General features: G+C 42.4%; 20 non-coding genes across 20 annotated transcripts; 5 read left to right on the top strand and 15 right to left on the bottom strand.

Annotated features, from left to right (window-relative positions):
- Nucleotides 1–1,060: 1,060 nt before the first annotated feature.
- trnad-guc (transfer RNA aspartic acid (anticodon GUC)) lies at nt 1,061–1,132 on the top strand. The gene has a single exon. It is a non-coding gene; the product is annotated as a tRNA-Asp (tRNA).
- A 453-nt stretch (nt 1,133–1,585) lies between these two features.
- Nucleotides 1,586–1,700, bottom strand: LOC143730164 (U5 spliceosomal RNA). The gene has a single exon (XR_013200387.1). It is a non-coding gene; the product is annotated as a U5 spliceosomal RNA (small nuclear RNA).
- Nucleotides 1,701–2,692: 992 nt separating this feature from the next.
- On the bottom strand, nt 2,693–2,807 carry LOC143730289 (U5 spliceosomal RNA). The gene has a single exon (XR_013200499.1). It is a non-coding gene; the product is annotated as a U5 spliceosomal RNA (small nuclear RNA).
- Nucleotides 2,808–4,566: 1,759 nt separating this feature from the next.
- Nucleotides 4,567–4,681, bottom strand: LOC143730163 (U5 spliceosomal RNA). The gene has a single exon (XR_013200386.1). It is a non-coding gene; the product is annotated as a U5 spliceosomal RNA (small nuclear RNA).
- Nucleotides 4,682–6,443: 1,762 nt separating this feature from the next.
- LOC143730162 (U5 spliceosomal RNA) lies at nt 6,444–6,558 on the bottom strand. Its single transcript, XR_013200385.1, has one exon. It is a non-coding gene; the product is annotated as a U5 spliceosomal RNA (small nuclear RNA).
- Nucleotides 6,559–7,136: 578 nt separating this feature from the next.
- LOC143730306 (U5 spliceosomal RNA) lies at nt 7,137–7,251 on the bottom strand. The gene has a single exon (XR_013200515.1). It is a non-coding gene; the product is annotated as a U5 spliceosomal RNA (small nuclear RNA).
- A 410-nt stretch (nt 7,252–7,661) lies between these two features.
- Nucleotides 7,662–7,776, bottom strand: LOC143730368 (U5 spliceosomal RNA). Its single transcript, XR_013200571.1, has one exon. It is a non-coding gene; the product is annotated as a U5 spliceosomal RNA (small nuclear RNA).
- Nucleotides 7,777–9,014: 1,238 nt separating this feature from the next.
- Nucleotides 9,015–9,086, top strand: trnad-guc (transfer RNA aspartic acid (anticodon GUC)). The gene has a single exon. It is a non-coding gene; the product is annotated as a tRNA-Asp (tRNA).
- Nucleotides 9,087–9,539: 453 nt separating this feature from the next.
- LOC143730161 (U5 spliceosomal RNA) lies at nt 9,540–9,654 on the bottom strand. The gene has a single exon (XR_013200384.1). It is a non-coding gene; the product is annotated as a U5 spliceosomal RNA (small nuclear RNA).
- A 992-nt stretch (nt 9,655–10,646) lies between these two features.
- On the bottom strand, nt 10,647–10,761 carry LOC143730288 (U5 spliceosomal RNA). The gene has a single exon (XR_013200498.1). It is a non-coding gene; the product is annotated as a U5 spliceosomal RNA (small nuclear RNA).
- Nucleotides 10,762–11,996: 1,235 nt separating this feature from the next.
- Nucleotides 11,997–12,068, top strand: trnad-guc (transfer RNA aspartic acid (anticodon GUC)). The gene has a single exon. It is a non-coding gene; the product is annotated as a tRNA-Asp (tRNA).
- Nucleotides 12,069–12,522: 454 nt separating this feature from the next.
- LOC143730160 (U5 spliceosomal RNA) lies at nt 12,523–12,637 on the bottom strand. Its single transcript, XR_013200383.1, has one exon. It is a non-coding gene; the product is annotated as a U5 spliceosomal RNA (small nuclear RNA).
- Nucleotides 12,638–13,040: 403 nt separating this feature from the next.
- On the bottom strand, nt 13,041–13,155 carry LOC143730159 (U5 spliceosomal RNA). Its single transcript, XR_013200382.1, has one exon. It is a non-coding gene; the product is annotated as a U5 spliceosomal RNA (small nuclear RNA).
- A 3,239-nt stretch (nt 13,156–16,394) lies between these two features.
- Nucleotides 16,395–16,509, bottom strand: LOC143730158 (U5 spliceosomal RNA). Its single transcript, XR_013200381.1, has one exon. It is a non-coding gene; the product is annotated as a U5 spliceosomal RNA (small nuclear RNA).
- Nucleotides 16,510–16,912: 403 nt separating this feature from the next.
- LOC143730157 (U5 spliceosomal RNA) lies at nt 16,913–17,027 on the bottom strand. The gene has a single exon (XR_013200380.1). It is a non-coding gene; the product is annotated as a U5 spliceosomal RNA (small nuclear RNA).
- A 403-nt stretch (nt 17,028–17,430) lies between these two features.
- Nucleotides 17,431–17,545, bottom strand: LOC143730155 (U5 spliceosomal RNA). The gene has a single exon (XR_013200378.1). It is a non-coding gene; the product is annotated as a U5 spliceosomal RNA (small nuclear RNA).
- A 1,234-nt stretch (nt 17,546–18,779) lies between these two features.
- trnad-guc (transfer RNA aspartic acid (anticodon GUC)) lies at nt 18,780–18,851 on the top strand. The gene has a single exon. It is a non-coding gene; the product is annotated as a tRNA-Asp (tRNA).
- A 454-nt stretch (nt 18,852–19,305) lies between these two features.
- On the bottom strand, nt 19,306–19,420 carry LOC143730380 (U5 spliceosomal RNA). Its single transcript, XR_013200582.1, has one exon. It is a non-coding gene; the product is annotated as a U5 spliceosomal RNA (small nuclear RNA).
- Nucleotides 19,421–20,656: 1,236 nt separating this feature from the next.
- Nucleotides 20,657–20,728, top strand: trnad-guc (transfer RNA aspartic acid (anticodon GUC)). The gene has a single exon. It is a non-coding gene; the product is annotated as a tRNA-Asp (tRNA).
- Nucleotides 20,729–21,181: 453 nt separating this feature from the next.
- LOC143730153 (U5 spliceosomal RNA) lies at nt 21,182–21,296 on the bottom strand. The gene has a single exon (XR_013200377.1). It is a non-coding gene; the product is annotated as a U5 spliceosomal RNA (small nuclear RNA).
- Between the last annotated feature and the right edge of the window lie 622 nt (nt 21,297–21,918).

Here is a 21,918-nt window from a genome sequence, read left to right as displayed (position 1 = left end):
AATGTCCGCAAACCCTGTCCAAGAGGATGTCACTGAATCCGATAGTATGTCGAAGACCAGTGGTAGTATTCGCATGAGATTTTTATGAACTTCCTGGATGCTAAATGAACAAACCCTTCATCTCCTTAGATTGCGGATGGATACCTCCATAGGACAGGGTGAGCTCCTTGGCCAAAATAAAAGGCTTAAATAATAATAACTCCATTAATGGAAAGCATATCCAGTATTAAGTGACGTCTCAACGGTTGAGCATAGACAACAGTACCGTACCGCCCAGAGAAGCAATTGGGATGACCAGTCCTCGTTAGTATAGTGGACAGTATCTCCGCCTGTCACGCGGAAGACCGGGGTTCGATTAGTCTTCTTCTTTATCACGACCAAACACCTTGCATAAGCTCAGGCTTTACAGTGGAAGGCGCTGTTAAAGTCAACCTGCCGTTCAAGACTCACTTGATTATGTTTAGCTAATTGCATTTGAAAGATTTTACTTTCAAGAAAGCGTTTGCAATAGGTTTGTAAAAGGTGTTTTTGAATGTTTGGCCTGAGTCTTTTTTTTTTGTTGCATTTTCACTGTTCTGACCAGTGTGTTGCGTTCCGAACGCTTGGAAACAGTGAATAATGTTGCGAAACAATCGGTTCAAAGCTTTGTTTCTCCCATCACTACCCTTTTGTGCTTGGTAAAACTTACATTCACACTGCTGACACAAGACTCGAAGTTGTGAACTGGGAAAGTGTGGATGGTTTGACGACTACCCAGTTCCAGTCTTGGACAAAACAGCCAATTCTTTTAGCCACGCTCAATCTCTGGCCCAACCTATTGTGGTACTTTGTTACAAGCTGCCAAACGTCCTCTGTTCTTGAACAAACACATGTAGCTCTGCTGTGAGCAAGACAATTCTTGGATACCTCCATAGGACAGGGTGAGCTCTTTGGCCAAAATAAAATGTTTAAATAATAATAACTCCATTAATGGAAAGCATATCCAGTATTAAGTGACGTCTCAACGGTTGAGCATAGACAACAGTAACACACCGCCCAGAGAAGCAACGGTGATGACCAGTCCTCGTTAGTATAGTGGACAGTATCTCCGCCTGTCACGCGGAAGACCGGGGTTCGATTCCCCGACGGGGAGTCTTCTTCTTTATCACGACCAAACACCTTGCATAAGCTCGGGCTTTACCGTGGAAGGTGCTGTTAAAGTCAACCTGCCGTTCAAGACTCGCTTGATTATTTTTAGCTAATTGCATTTGAAAGATTTTACTTTCAAGAAAGCGTTTGCAATAGGTTTGTGGAAGGTGTTTTTTGAATGTTTGGCCTGAGTCTTTTTTTTGTGTGGGATTTTCACTGTTCTGACCAGCGTGTTCCGTTCCGAACGCTTGGAAACAGTGAATAATTTTGCGAAGCAATCAGTTCAAAGCTTTGTTTCTCCCATCACTACCCTTTTGTGCTTGGTAAAACTTACATTCACACCGCTTGCTTGGACAAAACAGCCAATTCTTTTAGCCACGCTCGATCTGTGACCCAGCCTATTGTGGTACTTTGTTACAAGCTGCCAAACGTCCTCTGTTCTTGAACAAACACATGTAGCTCTGCTGTGAGCAGAGCATCCAAAAATATCAGAAACTCGCAAATGTTCCCCTCCACGGAAATCTTTAGTAAAAGGCGAAAGATTTATGCGTGAATGAAGAGAAACTCGAGCTGTACCCATGAGACGTATGGACAATGTGGTCCCAAGCACATGCAACAATGCAAGGGTAATGTCTGGTGCAGGCTCCTCCCATCCAGCTTATTTTCTTTTTTTTTAAAAACAATAATACAGCCATATCCATTAGAGGAAGGAGCAAATGTAAAAAGAATCTGCCCCATCACCAAATGTCCGCAAACCCTGTCCAAGAGGATGTCACTGAATCCGATAGTATGTCGAAGACCAGTGGTAGTATTCGCATGAGATTTTTATGAACTTCCTGGATGCTAAATGAACAAACACTTCATCTCCTTGGATTGCGGGTGGATACCTCCATAGGACAGGGTGAGCTCCTTGGCTAAAATAAAAGGCTTAAATAATAATAACTCCATTAATGGAAAGCATATCCAGTATTAAGTGACGTCTCAACGGTTGAGCATAGACAACAGTACCGTACCGCCCAGAGAAGCAATTGGGATGACCAGTCCTCGTTAGTATAGTGGACAGTATCTCAGCCTGTCACGCGGAAGACCGGGGTTCGATTCCCCGACGGGGGGTCTTCTTCTTTATCACGACCAAACACCTTGCATAAGCTCGGGCTTTACCGTGGAAGGTGCTGTTAAAGTCAACCTGCCATTCAAGACTCGCTTGATTATTTTTAGCTAATTGCATTTGAAAGATTTTACTTTCAAGAAAGCGTTTGCAATAGGTTTGTAAAAGGTGTTTTTTGAATGTTTGGCCTGAGTCTTTTTTTTGTGGGATTTTCACTGTTCTGACCAGCGTGTTCCGTTCCGAACGCTTGGAAACAGTGAACAATTTTGCGAAGCAATCAGTTCAAAGCTTTGTTTTTCCCATCACTACCCTTTTGTGCTTGGTAAAACTTACATTCACACCGCTGTCTTGGACAAAAAAGCCAATTCTTTTAGCCACGCTCGATCTGTGGCCCAGCCTATTGTGGTACTTTGTTACAAGCTGCCAAACGTCCTCTGTTCTTGAACAAACACATGTAGCTCTGCTGTGAGCAGAGCATCCAAAAATATCAGAAACTCGCAAATGTTCCCCTCCACGGAAATCTTTAGTAAAAGGCGAAAGATTTATGCGTGAATGAAGAAAAACTCGAGCTGTACCCATGAGACGTTGGGACAATGTGGTCCCAAGCACATGCAACCATGCTCAGCAAGGGTAATGTCTGGTGCAGGCTCCTCCCATCCAGCTTATTTTCTTTTTTTTTAAAAACAATAATACAGCCATATCCATTAGAGGAAGGAGCAAATGTAAAAAGAATCTGCCCCATCACCAAATGTCCGCAAACCCTGTCCAAGAGGATGTCACTGAATCCGATAGTATGTCGAAGACCAGTGGTAGTATTCGCATGAGATTTTTATGAACTTCCTGGATGCTAAATGAACAAACCCTTCATCTCCTTAGATTGCGGATGGATACCTCCATAGGACAGGGTGAGCTCCTTGGCCAAAATAAAAGGCTTAAATAATAATAACTCCATTAATGGAAAGCATATCCAGTATTAAGTGACGTCTCAACGGTTGAGCATAGACAACAGTACCGTACCGCCCAGAGAAGCAATTGGGATGACCAGTCCTAGTTAGTATAGTGGACAGTATCTCCGCCTGTCACGCGGAAGACCGGGGTTCGATTAGTCTTCTTCTTTATCACGACCAAACACCTTGCATAAGCTCAGGCTTTACAGTGGAAGGCGCTGTTAAAGTCAACCTGCCGTTCAAGACTCACTTGATTATGTTTAGCTAATTGCATTTGAAAGATTTTACTTTCAAGAAAGCGTTTGCAATAGGTTTGTAAAAGGTGTTTTTGAATGTTTGGCCTGAGTGTTTTTTTTTGTTGCATTTTCACTGTTCTGACCAGTGTGTTGCGTTCCGAACGCTTGGAAACAGTGAATAATGTTGCGAAACAATCGGTTCAAAGCTTTGTTTCTCCCATCACTACCCTTTTGTGCTTGGTAAAACTTACATTCACACTGCTGACACAAGACTCGAAGTTGTGAACTGGGAAAGTGTGGATGGTTTGACGACTACCCAGTTCCAGTCTTGGACAAAACAGCCAATTCTTTTAGCCACGCTCAATCTCTGGCCCAACCTATTGTGGTACTTTGTTACAAGCTGCCAAACGTCCTCTGTTCTTGAACAAACACATGTAGCTCTGCTGTGAGCAAGACAATTCTTGGATACCTCCATAGGACAGGGTGAGCTCTTTGGCCAAAATAAAATGTTTAAATAATAATAACTCCATTAATGGAAAGCATATCCAGTATTAAGTGACGTCTCAACGGTTGAGCATAGACAACAGTAACACACCGCCCAGAGAAGCAACTGTGATGACCAGTCCTCGTTAGTATAGTGGACAGTATCTCCGCCTGTCACGCGGAAGACCGGGGTTCGATTGCCAGACGGGGAGTCTTCTTCTTTATCACGACCAAACACCTTGCATAAGCTCGGGCTTTACCGTGGAAGGTGCTGTTAAAGTCAACCTGCCGTTCAAGACTCGCTTGATTATTTTTAGCTAATTGCATTTGAAAGATTTTACTTTCAAGAAAGCGTTTGCAATAGGTTTGTAAAAGGTGTTTTTTGAATGTTTGGCCTGAGTCTTTTTTTTTGTGGGATTTTCACTGTTCTGACCAGCGTGTTCCGTTCCGAACGCTTGGAAACAGTGAATAATTTTGCGAAGCAATCAGTTCAAAGCTTTGTTTCTCCCATCACTACCCTTTGGTGCTTGGTAAAACTTACATTCACACCGCTGTCTTGGACAAAACAGCCAATTCTTTTAGCCACGCTCGATCTTTGGCCCAGCCTATTGTGGTACTTTGTTACAAGCTGCCAAACGTCCTCTGTTCTTGAACAAACACATGTAGCTCTGCTGTGAGCAGAGCATCCAAAAATATCAGAAACTCGCAAATGTTCCCCTCCACGGAAATCTTTAGTAAAAGGCGAAAGATTTATGCGTGAATGAAGAGAAACTCGAGCTGTACCCATGAGACGTTGGGACAATGTGGTCCCAAGCACATGCAACCATGCTCAGCAAGGGTAATGTCTGGTGCAGGCTCCTCCCATCCAGCTTATTTTCTTTTTTTTTAAAAACAATAATACAGCCATATCCATTAGAGGAAGGAGCAAATGTAAAAAGAATCTGCCCCATCACCAAATGTCCGCAAACCCTGTCCAAGAGGATGTCACTGAATCCGATAGTATGTCGAAGACCAGTGGTAGTATTCGCATGAGATTTTTGTGAACTTCCTGGATGCTAAATGAACAAACCCTTCATCTCCTTAGATTGCGGATGGATACCTCCATAGGACAGGGTGAGCTCCTTGGCCAAAATAAAAGGCTTAAATAATAATAACTCCATTAATGGAAAGCATATCCAGTATTAAGTGACGTCTCAACGGTTGAGCATAGACAACAGTACCGTACCGCCCAGAGAAGCAATTGGGATGACCAGTCCTCGTTAGTATAGTGGACAGTATCTCCGCCTGTCACGCGGAAGACCGGGGTTCGATTAGTCTTCTTCTTTATCACGACCAAACACCTTGCATAAGCTCAGGCTTTACAGTGGAAGGCGCTGTTAAAGTCAACCTGCCGTTCAAGACTCACTTGATTATGTTTAGCTAATTGCATTTGAAAGATTTTACTTTCAAGAAAGCGTTTGCAATAGGTTTGTAAAAGGTGTTTTTTGAATGTTTGGCCTGAGTCTTTTTTTTTTGTTGCATTTTCACTGTTCTGACCAGTGTGTTGCGTTCCGAACGCTTGGAAACAGTGAATAATGTTGCGAAACAATCGGTTCAAAGCTTTGTTTCTCCCATCACTACCCTTTTGTGCTTGGTAAAACTTACATTCACACTGCTGACACAAGACTCGAAGTTGTGAACTGGGAAAGTGTGGATGGTTTGACGACTACCCAGTTCCAGTCTTGGACAAAACAGCCAATTCTTTTAGCCACGCTCAATCTCTGGCCCAACCTATTGTGGTACTTTGTTACAAGCTGCCAAACGTCCTCTGTTCTTGAACAAACACATGTAGCTCTGCTGTGAGCAAGACAATTCTTGGATACCTCCATAGGACAGGGTGAGCTCTTTGGCCAAAATAAAATGTTTAAATAATAATAACTCCATTATTGGAAAGCATATCCAGTATTAAGTGACGTCTCAACGGTTGAGCATAGACAACAGTAACACACCGCCCAGAGAAGCAACGGTGATGACCAGTCCTCGTTAGTATAGTGGACAGTATCTCCGCCTGTCACGCGGAAGACCGGGGTTCGATTCCTCGACGGGCAGTCTTCTTCTATATCACGACCAAACACCTTGCATAAGCTCGGGCTTTACCGTGGAAGGTGCCGTTAAAGTCAACCTGCCGTTCAAGACTCGCTTGATTATTTTTAGCTAATTGCATTTGAAAGATTTTACTTTCAAGAAAGCGTTTGCAATAGGTTTGTGGAAGGTGTTTTTTGAATGTTTGGCCTGAGTCTTTTTTTTGTGTGGGATTTTCACTGTTCTGACCAGCGTGTTCCGTTCCGAACGCTTGGAAACAGTGAATAATTTTGCGAAGCAATCAGTTCAAAGCTTTGTTTCTCCCATCACTACCCTTTTGTGCTTGGTAAAACTTACATTCACACCGCTTGCTTGGACAAAACAGCCAATTCTTTTAGCCACGCTCGATCTGTGACCCAGCCTATTGTGGTACTTTGTTACAAGCTGCCAAACGTCCTCTGTTCTTGAACAAACACATGTAGCTCTGCTGTGAGCAGAGCATCCAAAAATATCAGAAACTCGCAAATGTTCCCCTCCACGGAAATCTTTAGTAAAAGGCGAAAGATTTATGCGTGAATGAAGAGAAACTCGAGCTGTACCCATGAGACGTATGGACAATGTGGTCCCAAGCACATGCTACAATGCAAGGGTAATGTCTGGTGCAGGCTCCTCCCATCCAGCTTATTTTCTTTTTTTTTAAAAACATTAGGCTTGTTCGACTTGAACCGGCGCTGCGCAGACCGATCAGTTGATGACATCAAAGTACCGCGAGAGCGATTCAAAAGCATAAGGAGCCGTCTGCTCTCTAATCGCTCTCGCGGTACTTTGATGTCATCAACCGATCGGTCTGTGCAGCGCCGGTTCAAGTCGAACAAGCCTAATAATACAGCCATATCCATTAGAGGAAGGAGCAAATGTAAAAAGAATCTGCCCCATCACCAAATGTCCGCAAACCCTGTCCAAGAGGATGTCACTGAATCCGATAGTATGTCGAAGACCAGTGGTAGTATTCGCATGAGATTTTTATGAACTACCTGGATGCTAAATGAACAAACCCGTCATCTCCTTGGATTGCGGGTGGATACTTTTAGCCACGCACGATCTGTGGCCCAGCCTATTGTGGTACTTTGTTACAAGCTGCCAAACGTCCTCTGTTCTTGAACAAACACATGTAGCTCTGCTGTGAGGAGAGCATCCAAAAATATCAGAAACTCGCAAATGTTCCCCTCCACGGAAATCTTTAGTAAAAGGCGAAAGATTTATGCGTGAATGAAGAGAAACTCGAGCTGTACCCATGAGACGTTGGGACAATGTGGTCCCAAGCACATGCAACCATGCTCAGCAAGGGTAATGTCTGGTGCAGGCTCCTCCCATCCAGCTTATTTTCTTTAAAAAAACAAAAACAATAATACAGCCATATCCATTAGAGGAAGGAGCAAATGTAAAAAGAATCTGCCCCATCACCAAATGTCCGCAAACCCTGTCCAAGAGGATGTCACTGAATCCGATAGTATGTCGAAGACCAGTGGTAGTATTCGCATGAGATTTTTATGAACTTCCTGGATGCTAAATGAACAAACCCGTCATCTCCTTGGATTGCGGGTGGATACTTTTAGCCACGCACGATCTGTGGCCCAGCCTATTGTGGTACTTTGTTACAAGCTGCCAAACGTCCTCTGTTCTTGAACAAACACATGTAGCTCTGCTGTGAGCAGAGCATCCAAAAATATCAGAAACTCGCAAATGTTCCCCTCCACGGAAATCTTTAGTAAAAGGCTAAAGATTTATGCGTGAATGAAGAGAAATTCGAGCTGTACCCATGAGACGTTGGGACAATGTGGTCCCAAGCACATGCAACCATGCTCAGCAAGGGTAATGTCTGGTGCAGGCTCCTCCCATCCAGCTTATTTTCTTTAAAAAAAAAAAAACAATAATACAGCCATATCCATTAGAGGAAGGAGCAAATGTAAAAAGAATCTGCCCCATCACCAAATGTCCGCAAACCCTGTCCAAGAGGATGTCACTGAATCCGATAGTATGTCGAAGACCAGTGGTAGTATTCGCATGAGATTTTTATGAACTTCCTGGATGCTAAATGAACAAACCCTTCATCTCCTTAGATTGCGGATGGATACCTCCATAGGACAGGGTGAGCTCCTTGGCCAAAATAAAAGGCTTAAATAATAATAACTCCATTAATGGAAAGCATATCCAGTATTAAGTGACGTCTCAACGGTTGAGCATAGACAACAGTACCGTACCGCCCAGAGAAGCAATTGGGATGACCAGTCCTCGTTAGTATAGTGGACAGTATCTCCGCCTGTCACGCGGAAGACCGGGGTTCGATTAGTCTTCTTCTTTATCACGACCAAACACCTTGCATAAGCTCAGGCTTTACAGTGGAAGGCGCTGTTAAAGTCAACCTGCCGTTCAAGACTCACTTGATTATGTTTAGCTAATTGCATTTGAAAGATTTTACTTTCAAGAAAGCGTTTGCAATAGGTTTGTAAAAGGTGTTTTTGAATGTTTGGCCTGAGTCTTTTTTTTTTGTTGCATTTTCACTGTTCTGACCAGTGTGTTGCGTTCCGAACGCTTGGAAACAGTGAATAATGTTGCGAAACAATCGGTTCAAAGCTTTGTTTCTCCCATCACTACCCTTTTGTGCTTGGTAAAACTTACATTCACACTGCTGACACAAGACTCGAAGTTGTGAACTGGGAAAGTGTGGATGGTTTGACGACTACCCAGTTCCAGTCTTGGACAAAACAGCCAATTCTTTTAGCCACGCTCAATCTCTGGCCCAACCTATTGTGGTACTTTGTTACAAGCTGCCAAACGTCCTCTGTTCTTGAACAAACACATGTAGCTCTGCTGTGAGCAAGACAATTCTTGGATACCTCCATAGGACAGGGTGAGCTCTTTGGCCAAAATAAAATGTTTAAATAATAATAACTCCATTAATGGAAAGCATATCCAGTATTAAGTGACGTCTCAACGGTTGAGCATAGACAACAGTAACACACCGCCCAGAGAAGCAACGGTGATGACCAGTCCTCGTTAGTATAGTGGACAGTATCTCCGCCTGTCACGCGGAAGACCGGGGTTCGATTCCCCGACGGGGAGTCTTCTTCTTTATCACGACCAAACACCTTGCATAAGCTCGGGCTTTACCGTGGAAGGTGCTGTTAAAGTCAACCTGCCGTTCAAGACTCGCTTGATTATTTTTAGCTAATTGCATTTGAAAGATTTTACTTTCAAGAAAGCGTTTGCAATAGGTTTGTGGAAGGTGTTTTTTGAATGTTTGGCCTGAGTCTTTTTTTTGTGTGGGATTTTCACTGTTCTGACCAGCGTGTTCCGTTCCGAACGCTTGGAAACAGTGAATAATTTTGCGAAGCAATCAGTTCAAAGCTTTGTTTCTCCCATCACTACCCTTTTGTGCTTGGTAAAACTTACATTCACACCGCTTGCTTGGACAAAACAGCCAATTCTTTTAGCCACGCTCGATCTGTGACCCAGCCTATTGTGGTACTTTGTTACAAGCTGCCAAACGTCCTCTGTTCTTGAACAAACACATGTAGCTCTGCTGTGAGCAGAGCATCCAAAAATATCAGAAACTCGCAAATGTTCCCCTCCACGGAAATCTTTAGTAAAAGGCGAAAGATTTATGCGTGAATGAAGAGAAACTCGAGCTGTACCCATGAGACGTATGGACAATGTGGTCCCAAGCACATGCAACAATGCAAGGGTAATGTCTGGTGCAGGCTCCTCCCATCCAGCTTATTTTCTTTTTTTTTAAAAACAATAATACAGCCATATCCATTAGAGGAAGGAGCAAATGTAAAAAGAATCTGCCCCATCACCAAATGTCCGCAAACCCTGTCCAAGAGGATGTCACTGAATCCGATAGTATGTCGAAGACCAGTGGTAGTATTCGCATGAGATTTTTATGAACTTCCTGGATGCTAAATGAACAAACACTTCATCTCCTTGGATTGCGGGTGGATACCTCCATAGGACAGGGTGAGCTCCTTGGCTAAAATAAAAGGCTTAAATAATAATAACTCCATTAATGGAAAGCATATCCAGTATTAAGTGACGTCTCAACGGTTGAGCATAGACAACAGTACCGTACCGCCCAGAGAAGCAATTGGGATGACCAGTCCTCGTTAGTATAGTGGACAGTATCTCAGCCTGTCACGCGGAAGACCGGGGTTCGATTCCCCGACGGGGGGTCTTCTTCTTTATCACGACCAAACACCTTGCATAAGCTCGGGCTTTACCGTGGAAGGTGCTGTTAAAGTCAACCTGCCATTCAAGACTCGCTTGATTATTTTTAGCTAATTGCATTTGAAAGATTTTACTTTCAAGAAAGCGTTTGCAATAGGTTTGTAAAAGGTGTTTTTTGAATGTTTGGCCTGAGTCTTTTTTTTGTGGGATTTTCACTGTTCTGACCAGCGTGTTCCGTTCCGAACGCTTGGAAACAGTGAACAATTTTGCGAAGCAATCAGTTCAAAGCTTTGTTTTTCCCATCACTACCCTTTTGTGCTTGGTAAAACTTACATTCACACCGCTGTCTTGGACAAAAAAGCCAATTCTTTTAGCCACGCTCGATCTGTGGCCCAGCCTATTGTGGTACTTTGTTACAAGCTGCCAAACGTCCTCTGTTCTTGAACAAACACATGTAGCTCTGCTGTGAGCAGAGCATCCAAAAATATCAGAAACTCGCAAATGTTCCCCTCCACGGAAATCTTTAGTAAAAGGCGAAAGATTTATGCGTGAATGAAGAAAAACTCGAGCTGTACCCATGAGACGTTGGGACAATGTGGTCCCAAGCACATGCAACCATGCTCAGCAAGGGTAATGTCTGGTGCAGGCTCCTCCCATCCAGCTTATTTTCTTTTTTTTTAAAAACAATAATACAGCCATATCCATTAGAGGAAGGAGCAAATGTAAAAAGAATCTGCCCCATCACCAAATGTCCGCAAACCCTGTCCAAGAGGATGTCACTGAATCCGATAGTATGTCGAAGACCAGTGGTAGTATTCGCATGAGATTTTTATGAACTTCCTGGATGCTAAATGAACAAACCCTTCATCTCCTTAGATTGCGGATGGATACCTCCATAGGACAGGGTGAGCTCCTTGGCCAAAATAAAAGGCTTAAATAATAATAACTCCATTAATGGAAAGCATATCCAGTATTAAGTGACGTCTCAACGGTTGAGCATAGACAACAGTACCGTACCGCCCAGAGAAGCAATTGGGATGACCAGTCCTCGTTAGTATAGTGGACAGTATCTCCGCCTGTCACGCGGAAGACCGGGGTTCGATTAGTCTTCTTCTTTATCACGACCAAACACCTTGCATAAGCTCAGGCTTTACAGTGGAAGGCGCTGTTAAAGTCAACCTGCCGTTCAAGACTCACTTGATTATGTTTAGCTAATTGCATTTGAAAGATTTTACTTTCAAGAAAGCGTTTGCAATAGGTTTGTAAAAGGTGTTTTTTGAATGTTTGGCCTGAGTCTTTTTTTTGTTGCATTTTCACTGTTCTGACCAGTGTGTTGCGTTCCGAACGCTTGGAAACAGTGAATAATGTTGCGAAACAATCGGTTCAAAGCTTTGTTTCTCCCATCACTACCCTTTTGTGCTTGGTAAAACTTACATTCACACTGCTGACACAAGACTCGAAGTTGTGAACTGGGAAATTGTGGATGGTTTGACGACTACCCAGTTCCAGTCTTGGACAAAACAGCCAATTCTTTTAGCCACGCTCAATCTCTGGCCCAACCTATTGTGGTACTTTGTTACAAGCTGCCAAACGTCCTCTGTTCTTGAACAAACACATGTAGCTCTGCTGTGAGCAAGACAATTCTTGGATACCTCCATAGGACAGGGTGAGCTCTTTGGCCAAAATAAAATGTTTAAATAATAATAACTCCATTAATGGAAAGCATATCCAGTATTAAGTGACGTCTCAACGGTTGAGCATAGACAACAGTAACACACCGCCCAGAGAAGCAACTGTGATGACCAGTCCTCGTTAGTATAGTGGACAGTATCTCCGCCTGTCACGCGGAAGACCGGGGTTCGATTCCCCGACGGGGAGTCTTCTTCTTTATCACGACCAAACACCTTGCATAAGCTCGGGCTTTACCGTGGAAGGTGCTGTTAAAGTCAACCTGCCGTTCAAGACTCGCTTGATTATTTTTAGCTAATTGCATTTGAAAGATTTTACTTTCAAGAAAGCGTTTGCAATAGGTTTGTGGAAGGTGTTTTTTGAATGTTTGGCCTGAGTCTTTTTTTTTGTGTGGGATTTTCACTGTTCTGACCAGCGTGTTCCGTTCCGAACGCTTGGAAACAGTGAATAATTTTGCGAAGCAATCAGTTCAAAGCTTTGTTTCTCCCATCACTACCCTTTTGTGCTTGGTAAAACTTACATTCACACCGCTTGCTTGGACAAAACAGCCAATTCTTTTAGCCACGCTCGATCTGTGACCCAGCCTATTGTGGTACTTTGTTACAAGCTGCCAAACGTCCTCTGTTCTTGAACAAACACATGTAGCTCTGCTGTGAGCAGAGCATCCAAAAATATCAGAAACTCGCAAATGTTCCCCTCCACGGAAATCTTTAGTAAAAGGCGAAAGATTTATGCGTGAATGAAGAGAAACTCGAGCTGTACCCATGAGACGTATGGACAATGTGGTCCCAAGCACATGCAACAATGCAAGGGTAATGTCTGGTGCAGGCTCCTCCCATCCAGCTTATTTTCTTTTTTTTTAAAAACAATAATACAGCCATATCCATTAGAGGAAGGAGCAAATGTAAAAAGAATCTGCCCCATCACCAAATGTCCGCAAACCCTGTCCAAGAGGATGTCACTGAATCCGATAGTATGTCGAAGACCAGTGGTAGTATTCGCATGAGATTTTTATGAACTTCCTGGATGCTAAATGAACAAACCCTTCATCTCCTTGGATTGCGGGTGGATACTTTTAGCCACGCACGATCTGTGGCCCAGCCTATTGTGGTACTTTGTTACAAGCTGCCAAACGTCCTATGTTCTTGAACAAACACATGTAGCTCTGCTGTGAGCAGAGCATCCAAAAATATCAGAAACTCGCAAATGTTCCCCTCCACGGAAATCTTTAGTAAAAGGCGAAAGATTTATGCGTGAATGAAGAGAAACTCGAGCTGTACCCATGAGACGTTGGGACAATGTGGTCCCAAGCACATGCAACCATGCTCAGCAAGGGTAATGTCTGGTGCAGGCTCCTCCCATCCAGCTTATTTTCTTTAAAAAAAAAACAATAATACAGCCATATCCATTAGAGGAAGGAGCAAATGTTAAAAGAATCTGCCCCATCACCAAATGTCCGCAAACCCTGTCCAAGAGGATGTCACTGAATCCGATAGTATGTCGAAGACCAGTGGTAGTATTCGCATGAGATTTTTATGAACTTCCTGGATGCTAAATGAACAAACCCTTCATCTCCTTGGATTGCGGGTGGATACCTCCATAGGACAGGGTGAGCTCCTTGGCCAAAATAAAAGGCTTAAATAATAATAACTCCATTAATGGAAAGCATATCCAGTATTAAGTGACGTCTCAACGGTTGAGCATAGACAACAGTACCGTACCGCCCAGAGAAGCAATTGGGATGACCAGTCCTCGTTAGTATAATGGACAGTATCTCCGCCTGTCACGCGGAAGACCGGGGTTCGATTAGTCTTCTTCTTTATCACGACCAAACACCTTGCATAAGCTCAGGCTTTACCGTGGAAGGCGCTGTTAAAGTCAACCTGCCGTTCAAGACTCACTTGATTATGTTTAGCTAATTGCATTTGTAAGATTTTACTTTCAAGAAAGCGTTTGCAATAGGTTTGTAAAAGGTGTTTTTTGAATGTTTGGCCTGAGTCTTTTTTTTTTGTTGCATTTTCACTGTTCTGACCAGTGTGTTGCGTTCCGAACGCTTGGAAACAGTGAATAATGTTGCGAAACAATCGGTTCAAAGCTTTGTTTCTCCCATCACTACCCTTTTGTGCTTGGTAAAACTTACATTCACACTGCTGACACAAGACTCGAAGTTGTGAACTGGGAAAGTGTGGATGGTTTGACGACTACCCAGTTCCAGTCTTGGACAAAACAGCCAATTCTTTTAGCCACGCTCAATCTCTGGCCCAACCTATTGTGGTACTTTGTTACACTGTAAAAATGAATACGAATGAATATGCTAAATCTAATCAATAAAATTGAGGCAACAGATTACAAGCAATATTATTCATTAAATTTAACAAATTAGAATTGAGTAATAATTAACCAAATTAATTCCTTAAAAGTTAACCATTTAAAATGAGTAAAATTTACACATTTTCTTAAACAAAAATATCGGAATAACAGACTGACGTCAAAGATGAATTAAGAACACTTTTTTTTATTGCCAACATTGAAGACACCTGATGTTAACAAGCCATATCACTGAAGGAGAAAACCGCAATTGGTATGTTACCATTATGGTGATCAGTGTTTGCTTAAGTTGGGCTCTTGACTCTTAAATCATTGACTTTAGATTTTGTTTGGCTGTTGTACTTCAGTTATAACAGCCAGATGAACAACTACAAAAGGTGATCTGATGGTGTTTGTTATGTTTTAACATAATCATTATTTCACTATCATTTGACCTGAATCACTGAACTCATATTTCTCAGTTAAGTTTACTTTATATTTAAAAGTAAATAATTATAGGAGCCCTGTCATTGTACAGCTTCATATTTTTAGCGTTTTCAATGAGACCAAATCAATAATAAGACAATTTTTAAAGGTACTTTATGTTGGCACACACAGACATCAAGAATTAGCGTATACATCTCAACAATGGTGACAAACAGATCAACTCTGAACACAAGCTCATTATTTATTCATGCAGCAATGCATGATGGGAGCCATGAATGAGTTTTGATTGGTGGCACGCAGAATGCACTGCAACATGCTTTATAATTGTCACCATTGTTGAGATTCACAGGCTGATTCTTGATGTCTGTGTGTCTAAAAACAAACAAAAAATAATAATAATTGTATTTGAGATATGTTTAAAAAAATTCTTAGGATTACATTGTAAAGGTTACAAATACTGTACAAGGACAGTGCTGCTATAATTAATAAAGTAAACCTAAATTGGGCTCTATATGAGTTCCATGATTCAGGTCAAATGATTGTGAACTAATGATTATGTTAAAACACAACCAACACCATCAGATCACCTTTTCTATTTGTTCATCTGACTGTTATAACTGAAGTACAACAACCAATCAAAATCTAAAGTCAATGATTTAAGAGTCAAGAGCCCAACTAAAGCAAACATTAATCTCCATAATGGTAACATACCAATTACGGTTTTCTCCTTCAGTGATTCGGCTTGTTAACATCAGGTGTCTTCAATGTTGGCAATAAAAAAAAGTGTTCTTAATTCATCTTTGACGTCAGTCTGTTATTCTGATATTTTTGTTTAAAAAAATGTGTAAATTTTACTCATTTTAAATGGTTAACTTTTAAGGAATTAATTTGGTTAATTATTACTCAATTCTAATTTGTTAAATTTAATTAATAATATTGCTTGTAATCTGTTGCCTCAATTTTATTGATTAGATTTAGCATATTCATTCGTATTCATTTTTACAGTGTACAAGCTGCCAAAGTCCTCTGTTCTTGAACAAACACATGTAGCTCTGCTGTGAGCAAGACAATTCTTGGATACCTCCATAGGACAGGGTGAGCTCTTTGGCCAAAATAAAATGTTTAAATAATAATAACTCCATTAATGGAAAGCATATCCAGTATTAAGTCACGTCTCAACGGTTGAGCATAGACAACAGTAACACACAGCCCAGAGAAGCAACTGTGATGACCAGTCCTCGTTAGTATATTGGACAGTATCTCCGCCTGTCACGTGGAAGACCGGGGTTCGATTCCCCGACGGGGAGTCTTCTTCTTTATCACGACCAAACACCTTGCATAAGCTCGGGCTTTACCGTGGAAGGTGCTGTTAAAGTCAACCTGCCGTTCAAGACTCGCTTGATTATTTTTAGCTAATTGCATTTGAAAGATTTTACTTTCAAGAAAGCGTTTGCAATAGGTTTGTAAAAGGTGTTTTTTGAATGTTTGGCCTGAGTCTTTTTTTTTTTGTGGGATTTTCACTGTTCTGACCAGCGTGTTCCGTTCCGAACGCTTGGAAACAGTGAATAATTTTGCGAAGCAATCAGTTCAAAGCTTTGTTTCTCCCATCACTACCCTTTTGTGCTTGGTAAAACTTACATTCACACCGCTTGCTTGGACAAAACAGCCAATTCTTTTAGCCACGCTCGATCTGTGACCCAGCCTATTGTGGTACTTTGTTACAAGCTGCCAAACGTCCTCTGTTCTTGAACAAACACATGTAGCTCTGCTGTGAGCAGAGCATCCAAAAATATCAGAAACTCGCAAATGTTCCCCTCCACGGAAATCTTTAGTAAAAGGCGAAAGATTTATGCGTGAATGAAGAGAAACTCGAGCTGTACCCATGAGACGTATGGACAATGTGGTCCCAAGCACATGCAACAATGCAAGGGTAATGTCTGGTGCAGGCTCCTCCCATCCAGCTTATTTTCTTTTTTTTTAAAAACAATAATACAGCCATATCCATTAGAGGAAGGAGCAAATGTAAAAAGAATCTGCCCCATCACCAAATGTCCGCAAACCCTGTCCAAGAGGATGTCACTGAATCCGATAGTATGTCGAAGACCAGTGGTAGTATTCGCATGAGATTTTTATGAACTTCCTGGATGCTAAATGAACAAACCCTTCATCTCCTTGGATTGCGGGTGGATACTTTTAGCCACGCACGATCTGTGGCCCAGCCTATTGTGGTACTTTGTTACAAGCTGCCAAACGTCCTCTGTTCTTGAACAAACACATGTAGCTCTGCTGTGAGCAGAGCATCCAAAAATATCAGAAACTCGCAAATGTTCCCCTCCACGGAAATCTTTAGTAAAAGGCGAAAGATTTATGCGTGAATGAAGAGAAACTCGAGCTGTACCCATGAGACGTTGGGACAATGTGGTCCCAAGCACATGCAACAATGCAAGGGTAATGTCTGGTGCAGGCTCCTCCCATCCAGCTTATTTTCTTTTTTAAAAAAAACAATAATACAGCCATATCCATTAGAGGAAGGAGCAAATGTAAAAAGAATCTGCCCCATCACCAAATGTCCGCAAACCCTGTCCAAGAGGATGTCACTGAATCCGATAGTATGTCGAAGACCAGTGGTAGTATTCGCATGAGATTTTTATGAACTTCCTGGATGCTAAATGAACAAACCCTTCATCTCCTTGGATTGCGGGTGGATACTTTTAGCCACGCACGATCTGTGGCCCAGCCTATTGTGGTACTTTGTTACAAGCTGCCAAACGTCCTCTGTTCTTGAACAAACACATGTAGCTCTGCTGTGAGCAGAGCATCCAAAAATATCAGAAACTCGCAAATGTTCCCCTCCACGGAAATCTTTAGTAAAAGGCGAAAGATTTATGCGTGAATGAAGAGAAACTCGAGCTGTACCCATGAGACGTTGGGACAATGTGGTCCCAAGCACATGCAACCATGCTCAGCAAGGGTAATGTCTGGTGCAGGCTCCTCCCATCCAGCTTATTTTCTTTAAAAAAAACAATAATACAGCCATATCCATTAGAGGAAGGAGCAAATGTAAAAAGAATCTGCCCCATCACCAAATGTCCGCAAACCCTGTCCAAGAGGATGTCACTGAATCCGATAGTATGTCGAAGACCAGTGGTAGTATTCGCATGAGATTTTTATGAACTTCCTTGATGCTAAATGAACAAACCCTTCATCTCCTTGGATTGCGGGTGGATACCTCCATAGGACAGGGTGAGCTCCTTGGCCAAAATAAAAGGCTTAAATAATAATAACTCCATTAATGGAAAGCAAATCCAGTATTAAGTGACGTCTCAACGGTTGAGCATAGACAACAGTACCGTACCGCCCAGAGAAGCAATTGGGATGACCAGTCCTCGTTAGTATAATGGACAGTATCTCCGCCTGTCACGCGGAAGACCGGGGTTCGATTAGTCTTCTTCTTTATCACGACCAAACACCTTGCATAAGCTCAGGCTTTACCGTGGAAGGCGCTGTTAAAGTCAACCTGCCGTTCAAGACTCACTTGATTATGTTTAGCTAATTGCATTTGAAAGATTTTACTTTCAAGAAAGCGTTTGCAATAGGTTTGTAAAAGGTGTTTTTTGAATGTTTGGCCTGAGTCTTTTTTTTTTGTTGCATTTTCACTGTTCTGACCAGTGTGTTGCGTTCCGAACGCTTGGAAACAGTGAATAATGTTGCGAAACAATCGGTTCAAAGCTTTGTTTCTCCCATCACTACCCTTTTGTGCTTGGTAAAACTTACATTCACACTGCTGACACAAGACTCGAAGTTGTGAACTGGGAAAGTGTGGATGGTTTGACGACTACCCAGTTCCAGTCTTGGACAAAACAGCCAATTATTTTAGCCACGCTCAATCTCTGGCCCAACCTATTGTGGTACTTTGTTACAAGCTGCCAAACGTCCTCTGTTCTTGAACAAACACATGTAGCTCTGCTGTGAGCAAGACAATTCTTGGATACCTCCATAGGACAGGGTGAGCTCTTTGGCCAAAATAAAATGTTTAAATAATAATAACTCCATTAATGGAAAGCATATCCAGTATTAAGTGACGTCTCAACGGTTGAGCATAGACAACAGTAACACACCGCCCAGAGAAGCAACTGTGATGACCAGTCCTCGTTAGTATAGTGGACAGTATCTCTGCCTGTCACGCGGAAGACCGGGGTTCGATTCCCCGACGGGGAGTCTTCTTCTTTATCACGACCAAACACCTTGCATAAGCTCGGGCTTTACCGTGGAAGGTGCTGTTAAAGTCAACCTGCCATTCAAGACTCGCTTGATTATTTTTAGCTAATTGCATTTGAAAGATTTTACTTTCAAGAAAGCGTTTGCAATAGGTTTGTAAAAGGTGTTTTTTGAATGTTTGGCCTGAGTCTTTTTTCTTTTGTGGGATTATCACTGTTCTGACCAGCGTGTTCCGTTCCGAACGCTTGGAAACAGTGAATAATTTTGCGAAGCAATCAGTTCAAAGCTTTGTTTCTCCCATCACTACCCTTTGGTGCTTGGTAAAACTTACATTCACACCGCTGTCTTGGACAAAACAGCCAATTCTTTTAGCCACGCTCGATCTGTGGCCCAGCCTATTGTGGTACTTTGTTACAAGCTGCCAAACGTCCTCTGTTCTTGAACAAACACATGTAGCTCTGCTGTGAGCAGAGCATCCAAAAATATCAGAACCTTGCAAATGTTCCCCTCCACGGAAATCTTTAGTAAAAGGCGAAAGATTTATGCGTGAATGAAGAGAAACTCGAGCTGTACCCACGAGACATTGGGACAATGTGGTTCCAAGTACATGCAACCATGCTCAGCAAGGGTAATGTCTGGTGCAGGCTCCTCCCATCCAGCTTATTTTCTTTAAAAAAAAAACAATAATACAGCCATATCCATTAGAGGAAGGAGCAAATGTAAAAAGAATCTGCCCCATCACCAAATGTCCGCAAACCCTGTCCAAGAGGATGTCACTGAATCCGATAGTATGTCGAAGACCAGTGGTAGTATTCGCATGAGATTTTTATGAACTTCCTGCATGCTAAATGAACAAACCCTTCATCTCCTTGGATTGCGGGTGGATACCTCCATAGGACAGGGTGAGCTCCTTGGCCAAAATAAAAGGCTTAAATAATAATAACTCCATTAATGGAAAGCATATCCAGTATTAAATGACGTCTTAACGGTTGAGCATAGACAACAGTACCGTACCGCCCAGAGAAGCAATTGGGATGACCAGTCCTCGTTAGTATAGTGGACAGTATCTCCGCCTGTCACGCGGAAGTCCGGGGTTCGATTAGTCTTCTTCTTTATCACGACCAAACACCTTGCATAAGCTCAGGCTTTACCGTGGAAGGCGCTGTTAAAGTCAACCTGCCGTTCAAGACTCACTTGATTATGTTTAGCTAATTGCATTTGAAAGATTTTACTTTCAAGAAAGCGTTTGCAATAGGTTTGTAAAAGGTGTTTTTTGAATGTTTGGCCTGAGTCTTTTTTTTTTGTTGCATTTTCACTGTTCTGACCAGTGTGTTGCGTTCCGAACGCTTGGAAACAGTGAATAATGTTGCGAAACAATCGGTTCAAAGCTTTGTTTCTCCCATCACTACCCTTTTGTGCTTGGTAAAACTTACATTCACACTGCTGACACAAGACTCGAAGTTGTGAACTGGGAAAGTGTGGATGGTTTGACGACTACCCAGTTCCAGTCTTGGACAAAACAGCCAATTCTTTTAGCCACTCTCAATCTCTGGCCCAACCTATTGTGGTACTTTGTTACAAGCTGCCAAACGTCCTCTGTTCTTGAACAAACACATGTAGCTCTGCTGTGAGCAAGACAATTCTTGGATACCTCCATAGGACAGGGTGAGCTCTTTGGCCAAAATAAAATGTTTAAATAATAATAACTCCATTAATGGAAAGCATATCCAGTATTAAGTGACGTCTCAACGGTTGAGCATAGACAACAGTAACACACTGCCCAGAGAAGCAACTGTGATGACCAGTCCTCGTTAGTATAGTGGACAGTATCTCCGCCTGTCACGCGGAAGACCGGGGTTCGATTCCCCGACGGGGAGTCTTCTTCTTTATCACGACCAAACACCTTGCATAAGCTCGGGCTTTACCGTGGAAGGTGCTGTTAAAGTCAACCTGCCGTTCAAGACTCGCTTGATTATTTTTAGCTAATTGCATTTGAAAATTTTACTTTCAAGAAAGCGTTTGCAATAGGTTTGTAAAAGGTGTTTTTTGAATGTTTGGCCTGAGTCTTTTTTTTTGTGTGGGATTTTCACTGTTCTGACCAGCGTGTTCCGTTCCGAACGCTTGGAAACAGTGAATAATTTTGCGAAGCAATCAGTTCAAAGCTTTGTTTCTCCCATCACTACCCTTTTGTGCTTGGTAAAACTTACATTCACACCGCTGTCTTGGACAAAACAGCCAATTCTTTTAGCCACGCTCGATCTTTGGCCCAGCCTATTGTGGTACTTTGTTACAAGCTGCCAAACGTCCTCTGTTCTTGAACAAACACATGTAGCTCTGCTGTGAGCAGAGCATCCAAAAATATCAGAAACTCGCAAATGTTCCCCTCCACGGAAATCTTTAGTAAAAGGCGAAAGATTTATGCGTGAATGAAGAGAAACTCGAGCTGTACCCATGAGACGTTGGGACAATGTGGTCCCAAGCACATGCAACCATGCTCAGCAAGGGTAATGTCTGGTGCAGGCTCCTCCCATCCAGCTTATTTTCTTTTTTTTTAAAAACAATAATACAGCCATATACATTAGAGGAAGGAGCAAATGTAAAAAGAATCTGCCCCATCACCAAATGTCCGCAAACCCTGTCCAAGAGGATGTCACTGAATCCGATAGTATGTCGAAGACCAGTGGTAGTATTCGCATGAGATTTTTATGAACTTCCTGGATGCTAAATGAACAAACCCTTCAATCTCCTTAGATTGCGGATGGATACCTCCATAGGACAGGGTGAGCTCCTTGGCCAAAATAAAAGGCTTAAATAATAATAACTCCATTAATGGAAAGCAAATCCAGTATTAAGTGACGTCTCAACGGTTGAGCATAGACAACAGTACCGTACCGCCCAGAGAAGCAATTGGGATGACCAGTCCTCGTTAGTATAATGGACAGTATCTCCGCCTGTCACGCGGAAGACCGGGGTTCGATTAGTCTTCTTCTTTATCACGACCAAACACCTTGCATAAGCTCAGGCTTTACCGTGGAAGGCGCTGTTAAAGTCAACCTGCCGTTCAAGA

The sequence above is a fragment of the Siphateles boraxobius genome, unplaced genomic scaffold, assembly GCF_051911475.1.
Source record: "Siphateles boraxobius isolate OS27281-9 unplaced genomic scaffold, OSU_SipBor_1 8, whole genome shotgun sequence".
In the NCBI taxonomy this organism is placed as follows: domain Eukaryota; kingdom Metazoa; phylum Chordata; class Actinopteri; order Cypriniformes; family Leuciscidae; genus Siphateles; species Siphateles boraxobius.
This window is presented reverse-complemented; position numbering and strand designations above follow the sequence as displayed.